Source organism: Salmo trutta, chromosome 3 (genome assembly GCF_901001165.1).
Source record: "Salmo trutta chromosome 3, fSalTru1.1, whole genome shotgun sequence".
NCBI lineage: Eukaryota > Metazoa > Chordata > Actinopteri > Salmoniformes > Salmonidae > Salmo > Salmo trutta.
Genome location: NC_042959.1, coordinates 18,658,767 through 18,684,176, shown reverse-complemented (window position 1 = coordinate 18,684,176; position 25,410 = coordinate 18,658,767). Strand labels below are relative to the sequence as shown.

General features: G+C 44.1%; 1 protein-coding gene across 6 annotated transcripts in view; it reads right to left on the bottom strand.

The window, feature by feature from the left end:
- LOC115169747 (ecto-NOX disulfide-thiol exchanger 2) overlaps positions 1–25,410 on the bottom strand; it is a 313,601-nt gene that overhangs the window by 180,987 nt on the left and 107,204 nt on the right. Inside the window, exon 4 of one of the 6 annotated variants that reach the window (XM_029725689.1) lies at positions 2,000–2,080. The exons of the other annotated variants lie outside the window; for them this stretch is intronic. The gene's annotated coding sequence lies outside the window, so the exon portion shown is untranslated. The remainder of the gene's footprint in view (positions 1–1,999; positions 2,081–25,410) is intronic. 6 annotated transcript variants of the gene reach the window in all.

Genomic DNA, 25,410 nt, shown 5'->3' with positions numbered 1-25,410 from the left:
GCTAGGATCTGGTAAAAATTGATCTATTCCCTGCTGAAGATGTGACATTTTCAAATAATACTAAATTCTTCAAATATCTGTATTTTCCAGGCCTCCTGCTGCGCGAGTTATATTGACACGCACATGCACACACTGAAGTAGAAGAGGAGGAGGCGAGGTAAGTAAACTAATCAACAAGCGAATAAACAGCAGACAGAGCAGGTTGTCACTGTTAAGACGTCAGAAGTTCCAGTTTCTCGTGTTGGTTCCTGAGTAGAACATCCAAGCCATTTCATTTCTCCATCCCTCTCTCTAGCTGGGCCTCCAACCTGTCAGGTTGGAGTCCAGGGTTAAATGACAACAAACTCCAGGGTAAAAAACATGTCATCAGTATTCATTATATCAGTGACAAGAGGAGAATTCAACCTCAGCCCCCTCTGTCATTCCAACATGCCTCTGGGGATTCGCTGAAGGTTAATTTATTTAAATCTCCCATCCACTCATCTCAATTCTATTAAACTAGACTAATGAATCTTTGGTTTGCAGTCTAATCAGCTTTCTACTGTCAAAGGCCCACATCAGCTCACCAGGAACAATGTGTGTGTGTGTGTGTGTGTGTGTGTGTGTGTGTGTGTGTGTGTGTGGAGTTTTATAGAGCTCCAACAGTTACTATAGATACTGATAAGGGCATATGAACTCCTATGGATACGTGTGTGTGTGTGTGTGTGTGTGTGTGTGTGTGTGTGTGTGTGTGTGTGTGTGTGTGTGGGGTGTGATAACCTTGGTCTAATCTTTCTAATTACATAGCGTACAGGGTAATAAAGTCAAAAGGCAGACATCTAAATACTCCTTCTCCCCCGGAGCTCTAAACCATAGCCTCAAACTCCATTTCCCATCTGTCCCCTCTCCCCCACACACTGGATTGTTATAGAATCCAGTCTTATCAGAGCATGTAGCAATAAAGCTATTGTACAGGCAGACCTTGAGCGTAAGGACCAGCCTCATTACAACATGTTATATGTCAGCGTTATGGTACAGACAGATGCTGTTATGGAAATGACTCTGAAAATGGCTACTCTGTCAGTTTAATTGTCAGTGAAGCCATTTCCAGTCTGTTTCAGATGGTTTACAGCTAATGTCAAACTACCTCTCTGGTCCGATTGGCTGGCTAATGAAAGAGGAACCAGGGAGGGACAGAAGAGTCAAACCCCTCACAGCCCAGTTGGCTTTGATGGGCTTCAACCGTGGCATGCTGTGTCAGTCGACTTGTGTGGCAGGGTTTCATAACAGCGGGAGTCACTGACTGGTGGTCCATTATCTATTGAGGTTAATAAGCACTTTCTCAGCTGGGGTGAACTGGTCAAATATGTCCAGTTCTTTTTGCTCCAATCGGTATTACATTACTGCTCATTCTGAGAGAGGGAAGGTGAGTGAGGGTATGCATGTGCCTTTGGGGGTCGACACACGCCCCCCTTGCTGGTAATTTACGGTGATCAGTCTGTGATAACAGGGGGATTGAGGCAAGAGCACTGTGACAAACAGTATATAAGGGAAAAGTGGGTGCTGGAAGTGACAGGCACTTTGTTGGTTAAGGAAATGATGCCCTGATTTAGATGGAGCTGAACTGGGCTCAGCTGAGGAGTGAACCTTCGAGACAGACCAATAGATCAACTCACACTGTGGATCTGAACTGGTCCCTGCTCTCTCTTCTCAGCTGTTGAGAAATGTCTATAGAGAAGACCCATAGGTAAACACAGCTCTCCACATTAAGTTCCTCCATCGTTTGTTTGAGACTCATTCAGTGGTACTGCTTCTCAAATCGTAGTAATGGAGAGAGCAGGAGGCCATGGCAGCTTTTCTTGAAGAGCTGCCAGACTCTTATTGAGAGAAGTCCAATAGTCAACAGGTGTCCTGGCTAGCAGCCTGGCTGGCACAATGCAGTGTATTGTCAAAACTGCTACTAGAACATTACACATAGTCAAAACGAGACAGGCATTAGCAGTAGAACATATATACTTACACAACCATTTGCATTCAAGCGGAGGACATCTCCAGACTAGGAACTTCCCAGCTTCCAGGACTGCATAACACTTAGGGGTAGCTGGAATATAAAACCAGTTTCTCTCATATCACCTGTCATGTGTAACCATCTCAGAGTACTGTTGTCACGATACCAGTATCGCGCTACTACGATACCAGATTTTCCTTCAAAAGAAAACGCAGATTGAATTATATGGTAGTTTAAAACCTACTTAAATAAAATAGTGTGTGCTATAGCTTGCAAAATAAAGAAATGTGACTAGGCTGTTTTTTCCAACCTTAGAACTGTTCTCTACAAGACATTCTGTCCACTTCCATGTTTTGTTTCATTTGCTTCCTTACTTCCTAGTATCGCCATACTGCCATCGTGATAACATCTCGGAGCTCTTTATTTTTCTCCCTGCTTTACTTTTTTCCTGCACATTACATCCTGTATTTATAAAGCCTCTAATCCATTATGTCGCGTTGCTTTGCCTTAACATGTTTATTCCTCATAGAGGGAAGGCTGTTTGTTTCTTTCTCTCTGTACATTTCACACTCTATTTACTCCATTGATTTGTTTTCAAAATGCATGTTTCTTTTACGAAGGCTTGAAAAGCGATGTGGATCGAGGCTATGCTAATGCCTACCTTAGACATCCTCCACATCTGCGATGTTGTTTCTCCATCGCCAGTGGAAAATTAATCTCCATGTAATCCACATGTGAGTGGGAAGACGGGCGGATCTATGTGTTGTAAAGGAAACTGGTTGACTGCATGGACTGAAGCCGTGGTTTCAAAAAGTGAAAGAAATTGATTCCAGTCACACAGTGTGGGCACTCAGAAGTGTGTGACTGCGTGTGTGAATGCATATGTAAGAGATTGCGAGTGTACACTGTGTGAGGGACCCATATTGGGAGAGAGAGTTCAATCCCCCCCAAAGCAGTCAAATTAACTCCAGACAAATCAGGGAGACAAGCAGGGAGGTTTCACTTCCAGGACAAGAATGTAGAATGTAACCTGAACCGTGCCCCAGTCTTGATTAGAACCTGAACCGTGCCCCAGTCTTGATTAGAACCTGACCCGTGCCCCAGTCTTGATTAGAACCTGACCCGTGCCCCACTCTTGATTAGAACCGTGCCCCACTCTTGATTAGAACCTGAACCGTGCCCCAGTCTTGATTAGAACCGTGCCCCAGTCTTGATTAGAACCGTGCCCCAGTCTTGATTAGAACCGTGCCCCAGTCTTGATTAGAACCGTGCCCCAGACTTGATTAGAACCTGAACCGTGCCCCAGTCTTGATTAGAACCTGAACCGTGCCCCAGTCTTGATTAGAACCTGAACCGTGCCCCAGTCTTGATTAGAACCTGAACCGTGCCCCAGTCTTGATTAGAACCTGAACCGTGCCCCAGTCTTGATTAGAACCTGAACCGTGCCACATTATTGATTGCATATTGTCTAGAGATGTCAGATCAGAGAGGACTTGAGGAATAATAAATACAAAATCGAATGATTCACCAAGCTATATTTAACCCATCAAAACATAAAATGTCCCCCAAACAAATCTACTCCGATAACACCTACAACATGATAAAAGCAGCAGTAGCACTTGTGAAGTCGCACTAGTGGTCCTATAATGACTGCTTTAAATAGACGGTTTGAGGCAAAACCATATTTATTTTTTATTTAACAAGGCACGTAAATTAAGAAAAAAAATTCTCATTTTCACTGACGTCCAACCCTAATGACGCTGGGCCAATTTTGCGCCGCATTATGGACTCCCAATCACGGCCGGTTGTGATACAGCGCAGGATCGAACCAGGGTCTGTAGTGACGCCTCTAGCACTGCGATGCAGTGCCTTAGACCGCTGCGCCACTCGGGAGACCGAATATCACTCAGTGAGTTAATTCATGCTTCTAAAGAGTGATTTCCTTTTTTGGCATCTTTTTCCATCTCTCTCCAATTCTCCAATAAGATCTCTGTGTGAGCTTTCTTTGTTCCCATGGTGAAAGTGAGTCCATGTGATTGAATCTGTCTCCAAATGAATCATCCCCCTGAGTGACTGAACAAGGGAGAGATATCACTGCTTTAGCTCCAAAACCCTCTTTCAAACGGAGAGGCTTTCTCCTTTGAAGCTATTTCAGGATACAGTCATAAGCCTGAGAAGAATAGTCAGATGCCTGCTTGTCATTCTCCATGAATCTGGGCTTTCTGCTCTAGCCCAGTATAGAAGCTTTCTGCTCTAGTCCAGTAAATACTATTTCTGCGCTCGCCCAGCACAGAAGCTTTCTGCGCTCGCCCAGCACAGAAGCTTTCTGCGCTCGCCCAGCACAGAAGCTTTCTGCGCTCGCCCAGCACAGAAGCTTTCTGCGCTCGCCCAGCACAGAAGCTTTCTGCGCTCGCCCAGCACAGAAGCTTTCTGCGCTCGCCCAGCACAGAAGCTTTCTGCGCTCGCCCAGCACAGAAGCTTTCTGCGCTTGCCCAGTATAGAAGCTTTCTGCGCTTGCCCAGTATAGAAGGAGGAGTATAGAGTGCAGTGATGTGTCATATAAGGAGCATTGGTGGAAAACCTGATGGCCGAATGGTAAAGAACATCTAGCCGCTCGAGAGCACCCTTACCTGCCGATCTATAAAGTATGTCTCCGTAATCTGAATGGGTAGGATGGTCATCTGAATCAGGGTTAGTTTGGCAGCAGGGGTGAAAGAGGAGCGATTACGATAGAGGAACCCAAGACTAGATTTAACTTTAGCCTGCAGTTTTGATATGTGCTGAGAGGACAGTGTACTGTCTAGCCCTTCTCCCAAGTACTTGTATGAGGTGAGTACCTCAAGCTCTAAACCCTCAAAGGTAGTAATCACACCTGTGGGGAGATGGGCATTCTTCTTACGAAACCACATTACCTTTGTTTTGGAGGTGTTCAGAACAAGGTTAAGGGTAGAGAAAGCTTGTTGGACACTAATAAAGCTTTGTTGTAAAGCATTTAACCCAAAACCCGGGGAGGGGCCAGCTGAGTATAAGACTATCATCTGCAAATAAATGGATGAGAGCTTCCTACTGCCTGAGCTATGTTGTTGATGTAAATTGAGAAGAGCATGGGGCCTAGGATTGAGCCTTTGGGTACTCCCTTGGTGACAGGCAGTGGCTGACACAGCAGATTTTCTGACTTCATATACTGCACTCATAGAGGTAGTTAGCAAACCAGGCCAAAGACCCCTCAGAGACACCAATATTCCTTAGCCGGCCTACAAGAATGGCAAGGTCTACCGTATCAAACGCTTTAGCCAAGTCAATAAAAATAGCAGCACAACATTGTTTAGAATCAAGGGCAATGGCGACATCATTGAGGACTTTTAAGGTTGCAGTGACACATCCATAACCTGCGCATAAACCAGATTGCATACTAGAGAGAATACTATTGACATCAAGAAAGCCAGTCAGTTGATTATTTACAAGTTTTTCTAACACTGTTGATAAACAGAGCAAAATAGAAATAGGCCTATAACAGTTAGGATCAGCTTGATCTCCCCCTTTAAATAAAGGATGAACCGTGGCTGCCTTCCAAGCAATGGGAATCTCCCCAGAAAGGAGAGACAGGTTAAAAAGGTTGGAGATAGGCTTGGCAATGATAGGGGTAGCAACCTTAAAGAATAAAGGGTCTAAACTATCTGACCCAGATGTTTTTTTGTGGTCAAGTTTCAGGAGCTCCTCTAGCACCTCAGACTCAGTGACTGCCTGCAGGGAGAAACTTTGTAGCAGGGCAGGGGAAAAAGAGGGAGAAGCATTGGGGATAGTCACATTAAAAGGGGAGGGAGATGAGGGAATGTTGGACGGGCAAGGAGGCATGGCTGAGTCAAATAGGAATCCTGACTCAATGAAGTGGTGATTAAAGAGCTCAGCCATGTGCTTCTTGTCAGTTAACCTGTTAGGGCTAGGGGGCAGTATTTACACGGCCGGATAAAAAACGTACCCGATTTAATCTGGTTACTACTCCTGCCCAGTAACTAGAATATGCATATAATTATTGGCTTTGGATAGAAAACACCCTAAAGTTTCTAAAACTGTTTGAATGGTGTCTGAGTATAACAGAACTCATATGGCAGGCAAAAACCTGAGAAGATTTCATGCAGGAAGTGGCCTGTCTGACAAGGTGTTGTTGTTCTTGCCTCTGTTTATTGAAGACTCAGGATCTTAGCTGTAACGTGACACTTCCTACGGCTCCCATAGGCTCTCAGAGCCCGGGAAAAAGCTGAACGATATCGAGACAGCCTCTGGCTGAAACACATTATCGCCTTTGCCAAGTGGCCGATCATAGGAAAAAGGGATTAGGCGCGTGCCCGAGTCGACCCCATGCTGTATTTTCTTTCGTCTGTTTACCTAATTGCAGATTCCCGGTCGGAATATTATCGCTTTTTTACGAGAAAAATGGCATAAAAATTGATTTTAAACAGCGGTTGACATGCTTCGAAGTACGGTAATGAAATATTTAGAAATCTTTTGTCACGAAATGCGCCGTGCACGTGACCCTTATTTACCATTCGGATAGTGTCTTGAACGCACTAACAAAACGCCGCTGTTGGAACATAACTATGGATTATTTGGGACCAAACCAACATTTGTTATTGAAGTAGAAGGCCTGGGAGTGCATTCTGACGAAAAACAGGAAAGGTAATCAAACTTTTCTAATAGTAAATCGGAGTTTGGTGAAGGCTAAACTTGCTGGGTGTCTAAATAGCCCGGCATCACAGGGCTAGCTATCTACTTAGAATATTGCAAAATGTGCTTTCACCGAAAAGCTATTTTAAAATCGGACACATCGAGTGCATAGAGGAGTTCTGTATCTATAATTCTTAAAATAATTGTTATGCTTTTTGTGAACGTTTATCGTGAGTAATTTAGTAAATTGTTAGTAAATTCGCCGGAAGTTTGCGGGGGGTATGCTAATTCTGAACGTCACATGCTAATGTAAAAAGCTGTTTTTTGATATAAATATGAACAAAACATGCATGTATTGTATAACATAATGTCCTAGGTGTGTCATCTGATGAAGATCAAAGGTTAGTGCTGCATTTAGCTGTCTTCTGGGTTTTTGTGACATTATATGCTAGCTTGAAAAATGGGTGTCTAATTATTTCTGGCTGGGTACTCTGCTGACATAATCTAATGTTTTGCTTTCGTTGTAAAGCCTTTTTGAAATCGGACAGTGTGGTTAGATTAACGAGAGTCTTGTCTTTAAAATGATGTAAAATAGTCATATGTTTGAGAAATTGAAGTAAGAGCATTTCTAAGGTATTTGAATATCGCGCCACAGGATTCAACTGGCTGTTACGTAGGTGGGACGATTTGGTGCCACCTGCCCTAGAGAGGTTAACAACCACATCATCAACTTTAACCTGTTATGGACAGACGTTCCGCTAGCGGGACTCCGTTCTGCCAGCGGGACCCCTAGCCAACAGCCAATGGAATAGCAGGGCGCGAAATAGAAAACAAAAATCTCAATTCAATTTTCTCAAACAATCAACTATTTTACACCATTTAAAAAAAACTTCTCGTTAATCCAACCACATTGTCCGATTTCAAAAAGGCTTTACGGCGAAAGCATAACATTAGATTATGTTAGGACATCAACTTGACAAGAAATACCACACAGCCATTTTCCAAGCAAAGCAAAAATCAGAAATACATCTCAAATTAATCACTAACCTTTGACGATCTTCATCAGATGACACTCCCAGGACCCAATGTTACACAATACACGTATGTTTTGTTCGATAAAGTTCATATTTATATCCAAAAACCCCATTTTACATTGGCGCGTGATGTTCAGAAAATGTTTTGCCTCCAAAACTTCGGTGAATGAGCACATCAATTTACAAAAATACTCATCATAAACGTTGATAAACTTCACAACAGACATTGAAAGAATTATAAATACACTTCTTAATGCAACCGCTGTCAGATTTCAAAATAGCTTTACGGCGAAAGCACATTGTTCAATATTCTGAGAACAGAGCGCAGCCATCAAAGCAAGCTATACAGTTACCCGCCAAGTTCTGGAGTCAACTAAACTCAGAAATAGTATTATAAATCTTCACTTACCTTTGCTGAACTTCGTCAGAATGCACTCCCAGGACTCCCACAAGAAATGTTCATTTTGTTCGATAAACTCCATATTTATGTCCAAATACCTCATTTTGTTCGCGTTCAGATCACTATCCAAAGGCAAAATGCCCGAGCGCAAAACCATAGACGAAAAATCAAAATGTTCCATTACCGTTTATAGAAACATGTCAAACGATGTTTACAATCAATCCTTAGGGTCTTTTTAACATAAATATTCGATAATATTCCAACCGGACAATAGCGTATTCATTACAGAGGAAAAAGAAGGAACGGTGCGCCTGCGTCCCTGCGCAGTAAACAACTCATTGTCCTCAGGCAGTCCACAGAATGGTCTCTTATTCTCTCCCCAGTAACAGTAGAAGCATTAAACAAGGTTCTAAAGACTGTTGACATCTAGTGGAAGCCTTAGGAAGTGCAAAATGACCCCACAGACACTGTAGTTGAGAAAGGCAATCACTTATAAATAACAACCCTCAGATTTCCCACTTCCTGGTTGGATTTTTCTCAGGTTTTTGCCTGCCATATGAGTTCTGTTATACTCACAGACATCATTCAAACCGTTTAAGAAACTTCAGAGTGTTTTCTATCCAAATCTACTCATAATATGTAAATATTTGACTCTGGGCCCGAGTAGCAGGCAGTTTACTCTGGGCACGCTTTTCATCCGAACGTGAAAATACTGCCACCTATCCCTAACAGGTTTAAGGGACATGGGCAGCTGTGAGGAAGGTTTATTCTCCAGGTCTTTAACCGTTTTCCATAACTTCTTGGGGTTAGACCCACAGAGAGAGAACTGCTCCTTAAAGTAACTAACTTTGGCCTTCCGGATAGGCTGAGTGCACTTATTTCTCATTTGCCTGAACGAGAGCCAGTCAGCCTGAGTATGCGTGTGCCGAGCCTTTCGCCAAATGCAATTCTTGAGGTGGAGTAACTCTGCAAGATCATGGTCGAACCAGGGGCTGAACCTGTTTTTAATTCTCATTTTCTTCATGGGGCTGTGTTAACAATACCACTGAAAATATTTTTAAAAAGTAGGTCCAAGCCTCTTTGACAGAGGGGATCAAGATGATTCTATACCATTTTGCAGAGGCCAGTTCATGAAGGAAGGTTTTTTAGCAAGCGTCTATGACAAATCAGGACAGGTCGTTTCACTGAGCTGCCATAACGAACACAGGCTGTAAAACAGTGATCACTAAGGTCATCACAGAAAACACCAGACTGATCAGGATTATTTGTGAGGATAACATCAAGAAGAGTAGCCTTTTCTGGGTTTTTGGAGTCATACCTTGTGTCAAACCCAAAGTTTATAGAACGCTAAGTTTGCCAATCTGTGTATCTGGAGCATTTCAGACACCTGGATAGTTAGAAGCTCTTGTCTCTGCCCTCATTCCCCCTCTACCTTTACAGTTCAACGTTCACAGAAGGGAATTAGCATGGGTGTTGACAATATGTTGAGGCTGATAGCGCAAACATTCACCATATGAATCATTTGATGTTTTGTCACAGTCTGAGTAGATGTGGCTCTTTGTGTCAAAGTGGGTTTTAGCACCACATAAGAAGTTATTAACCACAACAACGAAGGGTTTTTGTCAAAAAGGCAAAGGAGAAATCACATTGAGGAACCATTTCCAAGACTGCCACTTTGATATCCAGGGCATGTATAAAGCAATTGGTCATTGTAGGGCAAGGGAACTCAGAGCAATATCTTCACTCCACTTCAGGCGGGCTGGGAAATGGAAGAGCTGTAGAGGTCATGGCAGATTGGACTCAGTCAAGTCATACCCACTGAACACACAATGATGAGCATTTATTTTGAGGTCTTCAGTTTCCACCAAAGCTTCTGGAAAAACAAAGCTCTGTGTAATCTGGGAGAGAGAAAGAGTAACAAAACCAGGCAGATTGAATCATCATTCTAATCCTGGTGCTAACCTCACAGAAACGGCACCATTCTACAGAGGGAGTCTTGCTTCAGGTGTGAGATGGTGAGTCAGCTCTGTAGCACAACGAAGAAGAAGCATTTCCTTGCCCTTTTGAACTTCAATAATTCAGATTGAGGTTCCATCGCTCCACAACTCTATCCAGTCACCATGCAGAGAACGCAAAAGTAACTTTGATTGATGACGTACATGTCACAAGCACAAAATGGTTCAGCCAGGGCTCTTCATTATGTGGGCTGAATGGACTCTGCTGGCTTGGTTCCCTCTCACAAAGCTGCTACATTGTGATCTATGAACAGGCTAATTGCCCTTGATCTTTACTGCTGTAATGGCCTCCATGACCTGGTCATTTCCTGGCTCTAAAGGTCGTTTCCCTTCCCGGTTCAATCGTTTCCATCGACACGACTCATAAACCCCGCGAGGGGAGCTGGTGGGAAAATATGTTATGTGTTTTACTGTTATTCGTTTTAACTCTGTTCCCCTCTTTAACCAGACTGCCTAGCAGAAACAAGGAAAGCGCAAACAGCTGGGAATGCATAACTGGCTTGATTCGAGCCAACTGCTCGGCCATGGAAACCCATTTCATTAAGCTTCCGACGAACAGTTATTGTGCTGACGTTGCTTCCAGAGGCAGGTTGGAACTCGGTAGAAAGTGATGCAAACGAGGACACACGATTTTTACGAGCTACGAACTTCAACACTTGCATTCTGTAACAGCACAGTTGACCAGGGCAGCTATAGCAGGGAAGAAATTAGACAAACTGACTTGTTGGAAAGGTGGCATCCTATGACGGTGCCACGTTGAAAGTCACTGAACTCTTTAGTAAGGTCATTCTACCATCAATGTTTGTCTATGGAGATTGCAGGGATGTGTGCTCAATTTTATACACCTGTCAGCAACGTGTGTGGCTGAAATAGCTGAATACACTCATTTAAAGGGGTGTCCACATACTTTTGTATACATAGTGTATGTTACGTTTGGTATGGTTAGATAAGACAGATGGTTGGTAAGGCATAAACTAAAGTAGGGTGGTTGGTCAGGATGGATGGGTGGATGTAGAACACGAACGTCTAGCAACCCAAAAGTTGTGAGTTCGAATCTCATCACAGACAACTTTAGCATTTCTGCTAAATAGCAACTTTTCAACTACGTATTCATTTTGAGCTACTTTGGAACTACTTAGCATGTTAGCTAACCCTTCCCCTAACCTTAAAACCCTTTAACCTAACACCTAAACTTAACCCTAACGACCTTGCTTGAAGTTGTAACATTGTACATTTAGCATGTTTTTCTAATTTGTAACATATGGAGTGCCCGGATTTACGTAAATAATATGAAATGCTCTGAGACCAGGTTGTATAAAGAGCTGCATATATGTGGTCAAAGTGAAGGCTTGAATACAATATCAAACATTTGAATAAGTAGCCAAAAAATAGAAGTAAAGTACCAGATGGTAGAAATGGACAGCTTATTTCTGAATCCAAACAGAGGGTCACAGGTGTCTGATGTTATTTTTAGGAGGGAGAAAGATCTAAAGGCAGACAGTGTTTATTACAAACAAAGCCACACACACTCTTTGAAGACGGGTTTCAGCAATGCTGAAAGAGTGAACTGTGGATTAGGATTATGACGTGACGAGCTACAAAGGTTAGTGAGGTTGTGCAACAGAAAAGGTTATCTGATTTTGTGTAGGCATAAAGAAATGACAGAGGGGGTTTTAATAAGGAAAGAATCTTCAGAGATTCTAAATTCCTTTAAGTCCCCATGTAGCTCACCAATACCATTACAGCTGTCCTGTGTGTGTTTGACCATTAAGGAACAGCAATCCTATCTGAATGACAATCCAACCACCGACATTGTTTATGTGCCCACCAGAGCAGACCGGAACAGAAATAACTCCTTTGGTGACTCAAAGTTGACCTCACAATGCTTTTCCAGCTATATTTCACACAGGTTTTGAAAGAGCAAGTAAGCAACATTGTATTTTTCTATACCTATTCCACAATAGGATAATGTATATATTTATAAAATTAAGAAAGCTTAAGCAGCTTAGTTCTTGTGGGATTTTTTCCACTGAATTAGAACATTCCCTTCAGTTGGTGGTTTGAGAAAAGGCTGAAATTATATGGAATTATTATGTACCTTTTCCTCATCGCCTACATTGTAGATACACAATCGGGTCATTTTTAAGGGCATAATATCAGACAGATTATCCTATTACCACCTCTGGAACTCTAATGATGTCTATGGAGAGGTGAGGACATTCTGCCTTCTACTACATCCCCCCTACATCTACTTTTGTGGTCCTCTGTGCATCTCCTCACCATCCCTCTCCCCCACCCACTCCTTTCCTCTTCTAGCCTACATCCACTCTCCTCTACCTGCCTGTTACACATAGTCTCTCTCTCTCCTCCACACCTGTTAGAGAGGTGTGAACCTGTTCTTTCTGTCTCTGCTCTGTTGTGGGCTAATGAGGGCCTGGCTCTGTGCCTGAGAATGACAGCTCTTCAAAGGCCTTTGTCAGGTTTTGGCTCGAGGGGGTAGTTGAACAGGAGGTTCCCCAGAGGAGCAGTGCTATCCAGTAACGCCCGTTACATCTCCCCAGAGGAGCAGTGCTGTCCAGTAACACCCGTTACATCTCCCCAGAGGAGCAGTGCTGTCCAGTAACACCCGTTACATCTCCCCAGAGGAGCAGTGCTGTCCAGTAACACCCGTTACATCTCCCCAGAGGAGCAGTGCTGTCCAGTAACACCCGTTACATCTGCCCAGAGGAGCAGTGCTGCCCCGTAATGCCAGTCACATCTCCACACTGGTATGTTTACCTGCAGCTACATGTCTTCCTACTCAAATAGCTGCCAATCCACATTTATCCATGTTGGGTGTCAAAACCACTACTTGAAGTTGTGGTTCAGAATTTTTACTGAATGTCCCTTTAAGGCAGAATGGATGAGTACGCATGTACACAACTATACAGATGGTAAATATATAATACTATCATGTAGTGTCATCTACTCTAATGTTGCTCAGTAAGAAATGCTGACACCCATATTTACAAGAGCTATCGCTTCCAGCATAAATTGTTATTGATCATTTGGTAAACAGCTTGAGATTTGAATGCCTATACTAAGCAACCAAAAACCATTCTCCTTATCCATTTATAATAACTCATGAATAAACAGATTTAGATTATACAGAAAGTTGGATAATTAAGCCACTGCATAAATAAATCCATGCTGAGAGTTATGGTTTTATGTAGGGATGTGACAAATTGTCATTTTTTTTATATTTAAAGCAGCCACTTGATCAGTTTTCTATTAAAACAATAAAATGTATAAAATTCCACATTAATTGACAATGCATCTGCCCTGCTGCTAGCAACGGTTTGGGTCTCACGGTGCATTCCTTTCAGTTGGTTAACCACGCACCTGTACTGCCATTACTAGACCTCAATTCAACCTTGTAAAGTTTGCATTTAACTTCTCAAAGAACTGCCATACAGGACTTCGCTTCTGTCGCTTGCCTTTCTCTGCCATTTTCCCAACTGTTAACGACGATTTAGTGGCGGAGAGTCAACTCCAAAAAATGTATTTCTCAACTCTTTGATTGTTGACCATTCGCTAGGAATCGACTCCTAAAATGCAGTACCTCCTCGAACACAAACACCTTTCATAGCGAGGGACGGAGAGAGAGGGGAGGGGCACAGTACAGGCAGACAGTCAGAACCATAAACTAGGCCTATCTAGCGGCAATCAAATGCTGTCTCACAATGGAATTCTGTATCTCACAATTTCTTGGCTTGCAATGTCTCGCAACTTCAGCAAAACAGGGCCTATCATCAATGAATAGGCTATAATATTCTACACACAACAGACCGAAGACTGAACACACACTCGCATCATTAGCGAAGAGAAAGAGTAGGCAAGCAAGCGCGAAGCTGTACCGCGTTAGTGGAAACCAAGACTGTTCTCAGGGCAGGTCTGGCAGTTTTGACTTTTCACAGCAGGTTAGGATAATTAACGTGGCCATGACAATGACTAGCCCTGGCCCAGACCCTAACGAGAGACCAAGAGGAAGTTAGGTAAACAAGCCCAATCTGCTCCATTAACACGAGGACCACAGGCTCCCCTGCCGCCCCACCATTAATTATCTGGTCTTACAGGAAGATTAGAGAGAAAACAAGAGACAGGGAAAATAACACACAGCTAGACTACTGGGCCTCCCCTCTTTAATTACCAGCCCAGCAGAAACACAGAGTCCAAACAGACTCATGGATCACGCACAGAAGAGCTTCAGTGGCTCTGGTCTGGCTCAGCTTAGATTCTCTCTCTCCCCTCCATTCATCAATCTGTCTCAATCAGCCGAAGAGACAGGATAGGGGTGGTCTGGTGCTGTTAGCCATCTCAAGTCCAGTGTGGGTGTGCGGCTGGAAGGGAGTGGAGGAGTATGTCTGACTGTGTGTAGACACCAGCAGAGCAACAGCTGCCGCAGGGTCTGTTCTGAGTCCCTCCCCTGCGGTGTCCAGGCTGCTGAGAGGGAGGCAGATCTTCAGGAGAAGGTAAACATTGGATTGCAGAAGAGGTGATTGATGTGGGGCTGTCAGTATGTCAACGGTTTGCATTCACACGGATCCATGGCGCAAACACTGTCATAGCATGCACACAGGTACACACACTAAAGTCAAGGTCATCTGAAGCCTTGCCAGGCAGAGTATTTGGGGAATGGTGTAAGGTGGTATATGGAGAGCTGAGCTGTGTGAATACTGATGCACCACAGGGAGTTGGGGATGTGGAGCTTCATTCCAGCAGAATGACATTAGTATGAGGAGATGAGTCTGTGTGAATTGACCGTAGAGAAGACTGTTCTCTCTCTCTCAAAGTGCCCCACTGAGGAATACTATTTCTCCTTCCTGACCAAAAGAGTGTGAAGACTGAAGCCCAACCCAAGATCTTAAGACCATGGCAAGTAGAGGTCGACCGATTAATTGGAATGGTCGATTAATTAGGGCCGATTTCAAGTTTTCATAACAATCGGACATCGGTATTTTTGGACAGCGATTTGCATTTTTTTTTATATACATTTTTTTACACCTTTATTTAACTAGGCAAGTCCGTTAAGAACATTCTTATTTTCAATGACGGCCTAGGAACGGTGGGTTAACTGCCTTGTTCAGGGGCAGAACGACAGATTTTTACCTTGACAGCTCGGGGATTCAATCTTGCAACCTTACGGTTAACTAGTCCAACGCTCTAACCACCTGCTTTACATTGCACTCCACGAGGAGCCTGCCTGTTACGCGAATGCAGTAAGAAGCCAAGGTAAGTTGCTAGCTAGCATTAAACTTATCTTATAAAAAACAATCAATCAATCATAATCACTAGTTAACTACACATGATTGATGATATTACTAGTTTATCTAGCCTGTCCTGCGTTGTATATAATCGATGCGGTGCGCATTCGCGAAAAAGGACTGTCATTGCTCCAACGTGTACCTAACCATAAACATCAATGTCTTTCTTAAAATCAATACACAAGTATATATTTTTAAACCTGCATATTTAGCTAAAAGAAATCCAGGTTAGCAGGCAATATTAACCAGGTGAAATTGTGTCACTTCTCTTGCGTTCATTGCACGCAGAGTCAGGGTATATGCAACAGTTTGGGCCACCTGGCTCATTGCGAACTAATTTGCCAGAATTTTACGTAATAATGACATAACATTGAAGGTTGTGCAATGTACCTTATTAGATCACTACATTTCTGGCTGGGTACTCTCCTGACATAATCTAATGTTTTGCTTTCGTTGTAAAGCCTTTTTGAAATCGGACAATGTGGTTAGATTAAAGAGAGTCTTGTCTTTAAAATGGTGTAAAATAGTCATATGGAACGGCTCCGTATTTCACTGAAACTTAATGCAGGGAAACTTAAATCAGTTCTACCTAATTTCTATCAACATGTTAAATGTGCAACTAGAGGGAGAAAAAAATTCTAGATCACCTGTACTCCACACAAAGAGACGTGAACAAAGCACTTCCTCGCCCTACATTTGGGAAATCCGACCACAACTCTATCCTCCTGATTCCTGCTTATAAGCAAAAATGAAAGCAGGGAGCACCAGTGACTCGGTCAATAAAAAAAAAGTGGTCAGATGAAGCCGATGCCAAACTACAGGACTGTTTTGCTATCACAGACTGGAACATGTTCCAGGATTCTTCCGATGGCATTGAGGAGTACACCACCACATCAGTCACTGGCTTTTTCAATAAGTGCATCGAGGACTTCATCCCCACAGTGACTGTACGTACATATCCCAACCAGAAGCCATGGATTACAGGCAACATTTGCACTGAGCTAAAGGGTAGAGCTGCCGCTTTCAAGGTGTGGGACTCTAACCCGGAAGCATACAAGAAATCCCGCCTATGCCCTACGACGAACCATCAAACAGGCAAAGCGTCAATACAGGACTAAGACTGAATCATACTACACTGGCTCCGAAGCTCGCCTTATGTGGCAGGGCTTGCAAACTATTACAGACTACAAAAGGGAAGCACAGCCGCGAGCTGCACAGCGACACAAGCCTACGAGACGAGCTAAATCACTTCTATGCTCGCTTTGAGGCAAGCAACACTGAGGCATGCATGAGAGCATCAGCTGTTCCGGACGACTGTGTGATCACGCTCTCAGTAGCCGACGTGAGTAAGACTTTTAAACAGGTCAACATACACAAGGCTTCTGGGCCAGACAGATGACCAGGACGTGTGCTCAGGGCATGTGCCTTCACTGACATTTTCAACATGTCCCTGATTGAGTCTGTAATACCAACATGTTTCAAGCAGACCACCATAGTCCCTGTGCCCAAGAACAAAGGCAAAATGACTACAGACCCGTAGCACTCACATCCATAGCCATGAAGTGCTCTGAAAGGCTGGTAATGGCTCACATCAACACCATTATCCCAGAAACCCTAGACCCACTCCAATTTGCATACCGCCCAAACAGATCCACAGATGATGCAATCTCTATTGCACTCCACACTGCTCTTTCCCACCAGGACAAAAGTAACACTTATGTGAGAATGCTATTCATTGACTACAGCTCAGCGTTCAACGCCATAGTACCCTCAAAGCTCATCACTAAGCTAAGGATCCTGGGACTAAACACCTCCCTCTGCAACTGGATCCTGGACTTCCTGACGGGCCGCCCCAAGGTGGTGAGGGTAGGTAGCAACACATATGCCATGCTGATCCTCAACACTGGAGCTCCCCAGGGGTGCGTGCTCAGTCCCCTCCTGTACTCCCTGTTCACCCACGACTGCATGGCCTCCAACACCATCATTAAGTTTGCAGACGACACAACAGTGGTTGGCCTGATCACTGACGAGACAGCCTATAGGGAGGTGGTCAGAGACCTGACCAGGTGGTGCCAGAATAACAACCTATCCCTCAACGTAACAAAGACTAAGGAGATGATTGTGGACTACAGAAAAAGGATGACCGAGCACGCCCCATTCTCACCGACGGGGCTGTAGTGGAGCAGGTTGAGAGCTTCAAGTTCCTTGGTGTCCACATCAACAACAAACTAACATGGTCCAAACACACCAAGACAGTCGAGAAGAGGGCATGACAAAGCCTATTCCCCCTCAGGAAACTAAAAAGATTTGGCATGGGTCCTGAGATCCACACAAGGTTCTACAGCTGCAACATAGAGAGCATCCTGACTGGTTGCATCACTGCCTGGTACAGCAATTGCTCGGCCTCCGACCGCAAATCACTACAGAGGGTAGTGCGTACGGCCCAGTACAGCTAAGCTGCCTGCCATCCAGGACCTCTACACCAGGCGGTGTCAGAGGAAGGCCCTAAAAATTGTCCAAGACCCCAGCCATAGACTGTTCTCTCTACTACCGCATGGCAAGCGGTACCGGAGTGCCAAGTCTAGGACAAAAAGGCTTCTCAACAGTTTTTACCCCAAAGCCATAAGACTCCTTGAACAGGTAATCAAATGGCTACCCGGACTATTTGCATTGTGTGCCCCCCCAACCCCTCTTTTTACGCTGCTGCTACTCTCTGTTTATCATATATGCATAGTCACTTTAACTATACATTCATGTACATACTACCTCAATTGGGCTGACCAACCAGTGCTCCCGCACATTGGCTAACCGGGCTATCTGCATTGTGTCCCACCCACCAACCCCTCCTTTACGCTACTGCCACTCTCTGTTCATCATATAGGCATAGTCACTTTAACCATATCTACCTGTACATACTACCTCAATCAGCCTGACTAACCGGTGTCTGTATGTAGCCTCGCTACTTTTATAGCCTCGCTACTGTATATAGCCTGTCTTTTTACTGTTGTTTTATTTCTTTACTTACCTATTGTTCACCTAATACCTTTTTTGCACTATTGGTTACAGCCTGTAAGTAAGCATTTCAGTGTAAGGTCTACCTACACCTGTTGTATTCGGCGCACGTGAGAAATAAACTTTGATTTGATATTATCTAGGCCTAATTCTTACAAGAAAACCATTGCATTGAAAGAAAGAAAACCTTAGAGGAAGCATTAGTGTATATTTTTTAATTACTGACCAAGAAAGGGAATTTATTTGAAATGTTGCAACATGAAATCTCCTGAACTGCACATTTAGCACTTGCTTCATCTGACCACTTTTTTTTTGTTTAACTAGGCAAGTCAGTTGAGAACAAATTCTTATTTACAATGACGGCCTACCTCAGCCAAACCCTAAGCCGGATGACGCTGAGCCAATTGTGCGCCACCCTATGGGACTCCCAATCACGGCCGGTTGTGATACAGCCTAGAATGGAACCAGGGTTTGTAGTGACGCCTCTAGCACTGAGATGCAGTACCTTAGACCGCCGAGCCACTCAGGAGCCCAAGAGGGTCCAAATTTAAAAACAAAATAAACAATACTTAGTTATAAGAATATAGAAACTGTCTAATAACAGGAAAAAAACTTTGTATAACTGCTAATAGGTATACTACTAATAAAACAAATCACTGGATAAGCTTAGATCTTCTAGCATGTGCTATGTCTTCATAGTTACGACGTTAAGATAGACTACAGATCTCTATGGCTCCTGTTATGACCAAAGTAGATCTAATGAGTACATTGATCTGTTGTGAGCTGAAAGCAGCATCCTTGATATTATGTTTCACTGGTGGATCTCTATGTGATTAAATCATTCAACTAGGCCCACCGGGTCTACATTCAACTAGCTCTACTGGCTCTACATTATACTAGGTCTACCGGGTCTACATTCTACTGGGCCTACATTCTACTGGGCCTACCGGGTCTACATTCTACTGGGCCTACATTCTACTGGGTCTACATTCTACAAGGCCTAAATGCTACTGGGTCTACATTCAACTGGGCCTACCAGGTCTACATTCTACTAGGCCCACCGGGTCTACAATTAACTAGCCCTACCGGGTCTACATTCAACTAGGCCTACATTCTACCGGGTCTACCGGGTCTACATTCAACTAGGCCTACATTCAACTAGGCCCACCGGGTTTACATTTAACTAGGCCCACCGGGCCTACATTCAACTGGGCCTACATTCTACTGGGCCTACATTATACTGGGCCTACCGGGTCTACATTCTACTGGGCCTAAATGCTACTGGGTCTACATTCTACTAGGCCCACCGGGTCTACATTCTACTAGCCCCACCGGGTCTACATTCTACTAGCCCCACCGGGTCTACATTCTACTAGCCCCACCGGGTCTACATTCTACTAGCCCCACCGGGTCTACATTCTACTAGCCCCACCGGGTCTACATTCTACTAGCCCTACAGGGTCTACATTCTACTAGCCCTACATTCTACCGGGTCTACATTCTACCGGGTCTACATTCTACCGGGTCTACATTCTACCGGGTCTACATTCAACTAGGCCTACATTCAACTAGGCTTACATTCAACTAGGCCTACATTCAACTAGGCCTACATTCAACTAAGCCTACATTCAACTAGGCCCACCGGGCCTACATTCAACTAGGCCTACATTCAACTAGGCCCACCGGGTCTACATTCAACTAGGCCCACCGGGACTACATTCAACTTGGCCCACCGGGTCTACATTCAACTAGGCCCACCGGGACTACATTCAACTTGGCCTACCGGGTCTTGATGAATGTTACCATGGCTTTTTTAACTAATTCGGTTATCGTAACTGGGCTTGGATTTTCCATCATGTACGTATATGAACTGAAGTTAAACTGAGACAGTATCCTTTAAAACTGAGAAGATGCATTCATATGTAGCTTACTATACTGTAATGCTCAATGTTCAGTTATGACTGAGGGATAGAATCAAGACCTAAGAACTATGTTATAAAACAGTGATGATGAGTGAGGTGGAGGATTAGTTTGTATGAACAGAGATTGCTTGACCCTCTTTATGGAGCAAATCCTGCTAAAATTAGGGGTTGCTTTGTTTGTTCATCAGCATTCACATCTCTCCAATCAGACGGCTCCGTGCCCCCCAGTGTCATCACCAGTCTCAGACAGCCTTTGCCACCCGTCTCCATCAGTCAGGCTCTTTCTCTGCTGTTTACCCTTTAAAATCAGCACAGTCACGCTACAGTGGCCTTCAGGGACATTTATCATATAGCTGTTAGCCACATCTGGCCCAGCAAAGATAGTAGAGCAGAGTATGAGGTAACGCCCGTGGTGTAAAGTAACGAAGTAAAAATACTTTGAACTACTAAGTCATTTTGGGGGGTATCTGTACTTTATTTATATTTGACAACTTTTGCTTATATTCCACTACATTCCTAAAGAAAATGTAATTTTTACTCGTTACATTTTGAATGCTTAGCAGGTTAGGAACATTTTCCAATTCAGGCAATTATCAAGATTACATCCCTGGTAATCCCTACAGCCTCTGATCTGGCTGACTCACTAAACACAAATGCTTTGTTTGTAAATTATGGCTGTGTTGATTGCGCCCATGGCCATCAGTACATTTTTTATTTTTAAAGACTATGCTGTCTGGTTTGCATAATAAGGAATTTGAAATGATTTATACTTTAAAACTTTTGCTCAAGTAGTATTTTACTGGGTGACTTTCACTGAGTAATTTTCTATTAAGGTAAGCTATATATACAAAAGGATGTGGACACCCCTTCAAATTAGCGGATACGGTTATTTCAGCCACATCCATTGCTGACAGGTGCATAAAATTGAGAACAGCCATGCAATCTCCATAGACATACCTTGGCAGTAGAATGGCCTTACTGAAGAGCTCAGTGACTTAACGTGGCACTGTCAAAGGATGTCACGTTTCCAACAAACCAGTTGTTCAAATTTCTGCTCTGGTCAACTGTAAGTGCTATTATTGTAAAATGGAAACATCTAGGAGCAAAAATGGCTCAGCCACAAAGTGGTAGGCCTCACAAGCTGTCAGAATGGGACCGCCAAGTACTGAAGCGCGTAGCGGGTAAAAATCATCAGTCCTCAGTTGCAACACTTACAACTGAGTTCCAAACTGCTTCTGGAAGAAACGTCAGCACAAGAAGTGTTCGTCAGAAGCTTAATGAAATGGGATTCCATGGCCGAGCAGCCATAGACAAGCCTAACATCACCATGCGAAATGAGAAGCGTTGACTGGAGTGGAGTAAAGCTCACTGCCATTGGACTCTTGAGCAGTGGAAAGGCATTCTCTTGAGTGATGAATCACGCTTCACCATCTGACAGTCCGACGAACAAATCTGGGTTTGACAGATGCCAGGAGAAAAACACTACCTGCCTCAAGGCATAGAGCCAACTGTAAAGTTTGGTGGAGGAGGAATAATGGTCTGGGATGTTTTTTTAAAATGTTAGGGCTAGGCCCCTTAGTTCCAGTGAAGGGAAATCTTAACGTTAAAGCATACAATGACATTCTAGAGGATTCTGTGCTCCTAACTTCATGGCAACAGTTTGGGGAAGGCCCTTACTGTTTCAGCATGACAGTGCCCCCGTGCACAAAGCGAGGTCCATACAGAAATGGTTTTCAATTTCAAATGATTTGAGAAGAAATAGGAAACATCTTTATAAAAGTGAAAAGGTGCCAATATATTTCACAGGCAATGTATAAATAAAGACCTGCATTAAAACAGAATCCTTCTAAAACAAGGGTCTGGGGAGTCCATCTTTAGAGTAGTTATTTCCCTTTAATGATAAGAGGAGAGGATCCTGCAGGGCTCTGTGTCTCAGAGATAGTCAAAGGCTATTTCAGACAACGGCTCCACAGCAGAGACTAACAGCCCAGGATGCTAAAGGGCTGCCTGGTGGCTCTGCTGCCTCCGGGCAAACAGAATGGGGTCTGTTAAAGGTTCCCAGAACGATTCATTAGGTTGTGGGGGTGTGATATGGGAAATGGGGGTTGCCTGTTGGTTCTGCTGGCTGGGCTGAACTGAGCTGCATTTCTCTGTGGTACTCCTGGAGAGTGGCCCAGTCCCGTCTGTCTCACTGCAGCTGCTGGTCAGTGAGCACGCTAACACGCTAAAGCTAACAAGCCAGGAGAGGAGGAACAGATTTCATCCAGCATATGGAGGCTCACCAGGGCCCAAAATAAGCAGACCGCTGCTGATGCCCTCTGTACCTACAGAACACAATTAATCCTCACTGGTCTCTGCCTCACTGACTACTGTCTTGTACTATTGGGGGCAGGATGGAGAGCGGAAGAGATGGGGAGGGAAAAAGAGAGGGAGGAAAATGGATGATAGATAAGGTTCAGAGAGCATTCATTTCTTGCTCTTATCAGAGACTGAGGTAGGAGAAAAGAGTTCTGTAAAAATGAAGGCACAGCGATGTTCTTTGGCTTTTCACCCAGCCCACACACATTTCTCCAGTGACTCTGAAAGACTCATATTTTCTATTAGCTGGAAATAAAAGCCTTCATTAAAAGAGAAGGAAACAGACACACCAGAAGAGGTTTATAGAGACATGAGTTACACACAAAGAGAAGAGAAAAGGAAATAGGGAGTGAATGGCAAAAATATAGGGGTTCAGAGAGGAGAGGAGCAGAGAGGTAGAGATGAGCTGATCCTCTCCCACTGAGCTGCTTCAGACACTCTGACCTCTTCTTTCAGTCCAGAGGGAAGGAAGGTGTAACAGATGACTAAAGCACGGTCCATCTCTGTTACAAGCTTACAGAACATGTCTTCACTCCTTATAAAGGTCAAGACTTTCTAGGCAATTCATGTCCAGGAAACATATGAATCACTTTCAGTTCAGTTGAGGTGACAAAGTGTTCCAAAATGAACCAGCGTTTGAAGTGGGCCTACAAATTAGAGAATCTGACAGAAATTCAATTCATGAACTAATGAAAGCTGCTAAACTTATCTCCTCATTCCAGATTAGCCAAACACTTCTAATAGGAAGACTTAGTTTGCAAATAGGGCAGGTGCTCTATCATTGACAGATGAAGAGTAGAGCTTGATTCGTTGGGTTGAGTTCCAGTGTGGTTCATTCATAACAAGCAATGTTTCCTCTCTGACAGCTCTTCTGAGGCCCCCCACCACCTCAAAACGCCCGACAGCCTCCCCCACCAGGCCCTGAAATACAGCCCATAAAGCCGTGGGGCCACTATAAACCTGGAGCCGTCAGCTGATTTGTGGATCCAATTACCTTCCCTCTGTAATGGCTGTGTTCAGCGCCATGATGTTAAGTCAGTGGTTGTCAGCATCTGTCCGGAGTGCTTTAACCTCCACAGAGAACAGCAGATCCCCGGAAAACCTCTGTACAGTATTCCAGGAGGATCCTCCTAAATCCCCTCAGTACAGCACCCCAGGAGGATCCTCCTAAAACCCCTCAGTACAGCACCCCAGGAGGATCCTCCTAAATCCCCTCAGTACAGCACCCCAGGAGGATCCTCCTAAAACCCCTCAGTACAGCACCCCAGGAGGATCCTCCTAAATCCCCTCAGTACAGCACCCCAGGAGGATCCTCCTAAATCCCCTCAGTACAGCACCCCAGGAGGATCCTCCTAAAACCCCTCAGTACAGCACTCCAAGAGGTTCCTCCTAAATCCCCTCAGTACAGCACCCCAGGAGGATCCTCCTAAATCCCCTCAGTACAGCACCCCAGGAGGATCCTCCTAAATCCCCTCAGTACAGCACCCCAGGAGGATCCTCCTAAAACCCCTCAGTACAGCACCCCAGGAGGATCCTCCTAAATCCCCTCAGTACAGCACCCCAGGAGGATCCTCCTAAAACCCCTCAGTACAGCACCCCAGGAGGATCCTCCTAAATCCCCTCAGTACAGCACCCCAGGAGGATCCTCCTAAATCCCCTCAGTACAGCACCCCAGGAGGATCCTCCTAAATCCCCTCAGTACAGCACCCCAGGAGGATCCTCCTAAATCCCCTCAGTACAGCACCCCAGGAGGATCCTCCTAAAACCCCTCAGTACAGCACTCCAAGAGGTTCCTCCTAAATCCCCTCAGTACAGCACCCCAAGAGGATCCTCCTAAATCCCCTCAGTACAGCACCCCAGGAGGATCCTCCTAAATCCCCTCAGTACAGCACCCCAGGAGGATCCTCCTAAAAAGAACTGTATTGAGTTGTATACAGGTAAACAAATGACAGTTGTGAACTAGACAGAGTACACAAGCTAAACAAATGTAAAGCTCGAGTCTATACAAGACCAAAACGTTCAATCTGCAATTAATAAATTAGAACTTCACCTGCAGTTTTCTACAAATAAAATGGAGTCAGAGTATGTATTGTGCAGAACAGATTACATCTAGCCCTCATAAATGGAGAAATCAATGATGACATTTTAGAACTGAAATAATGAGCTGTCCTCAACTCAACTGTAGTACATCTACAATATTGCACAAGTGACTATAAATGGTAAGAGACATGATCAGACTGGTTGTGAACTAAAGAGTTGTCCTCAGCTCAGTTCTTCAGTCAGAAACCGGCCAGGGGAGGTCCGAACTTGACCTCAAGCATCCTGCTGACCTCAACATTCACTGGTCTAAAATAGATATGTCAATAAACCAGGCAACCAAATGAAAGCTACATACTGTATCTCATCCCTTGAAAAGTGATCTGTGTTGCATCACTTCCCCATAAATGCTGACCTCTCATTCTTCAAGAAGAGAAAAAAGTAGCTGAACAAACGTTAGTCTGTAAAATGTGTTAATTCAGTAAAGGCAGCCCATTATTAACTGAGCTGGGTGCAGTAAACAGGCAAGTACAGGCCTTACATTGAGCTCCTGTTGCCTTCAATCAAACACAGAGGCCTTCATAGCTTCTCCAAATGTATGAATTTTGACTTTTTCAAGGTCCATGAAAGACTCTTCACAGTGGGGGGAGGTAGACTGGTGTGTGTTAACACCAAAT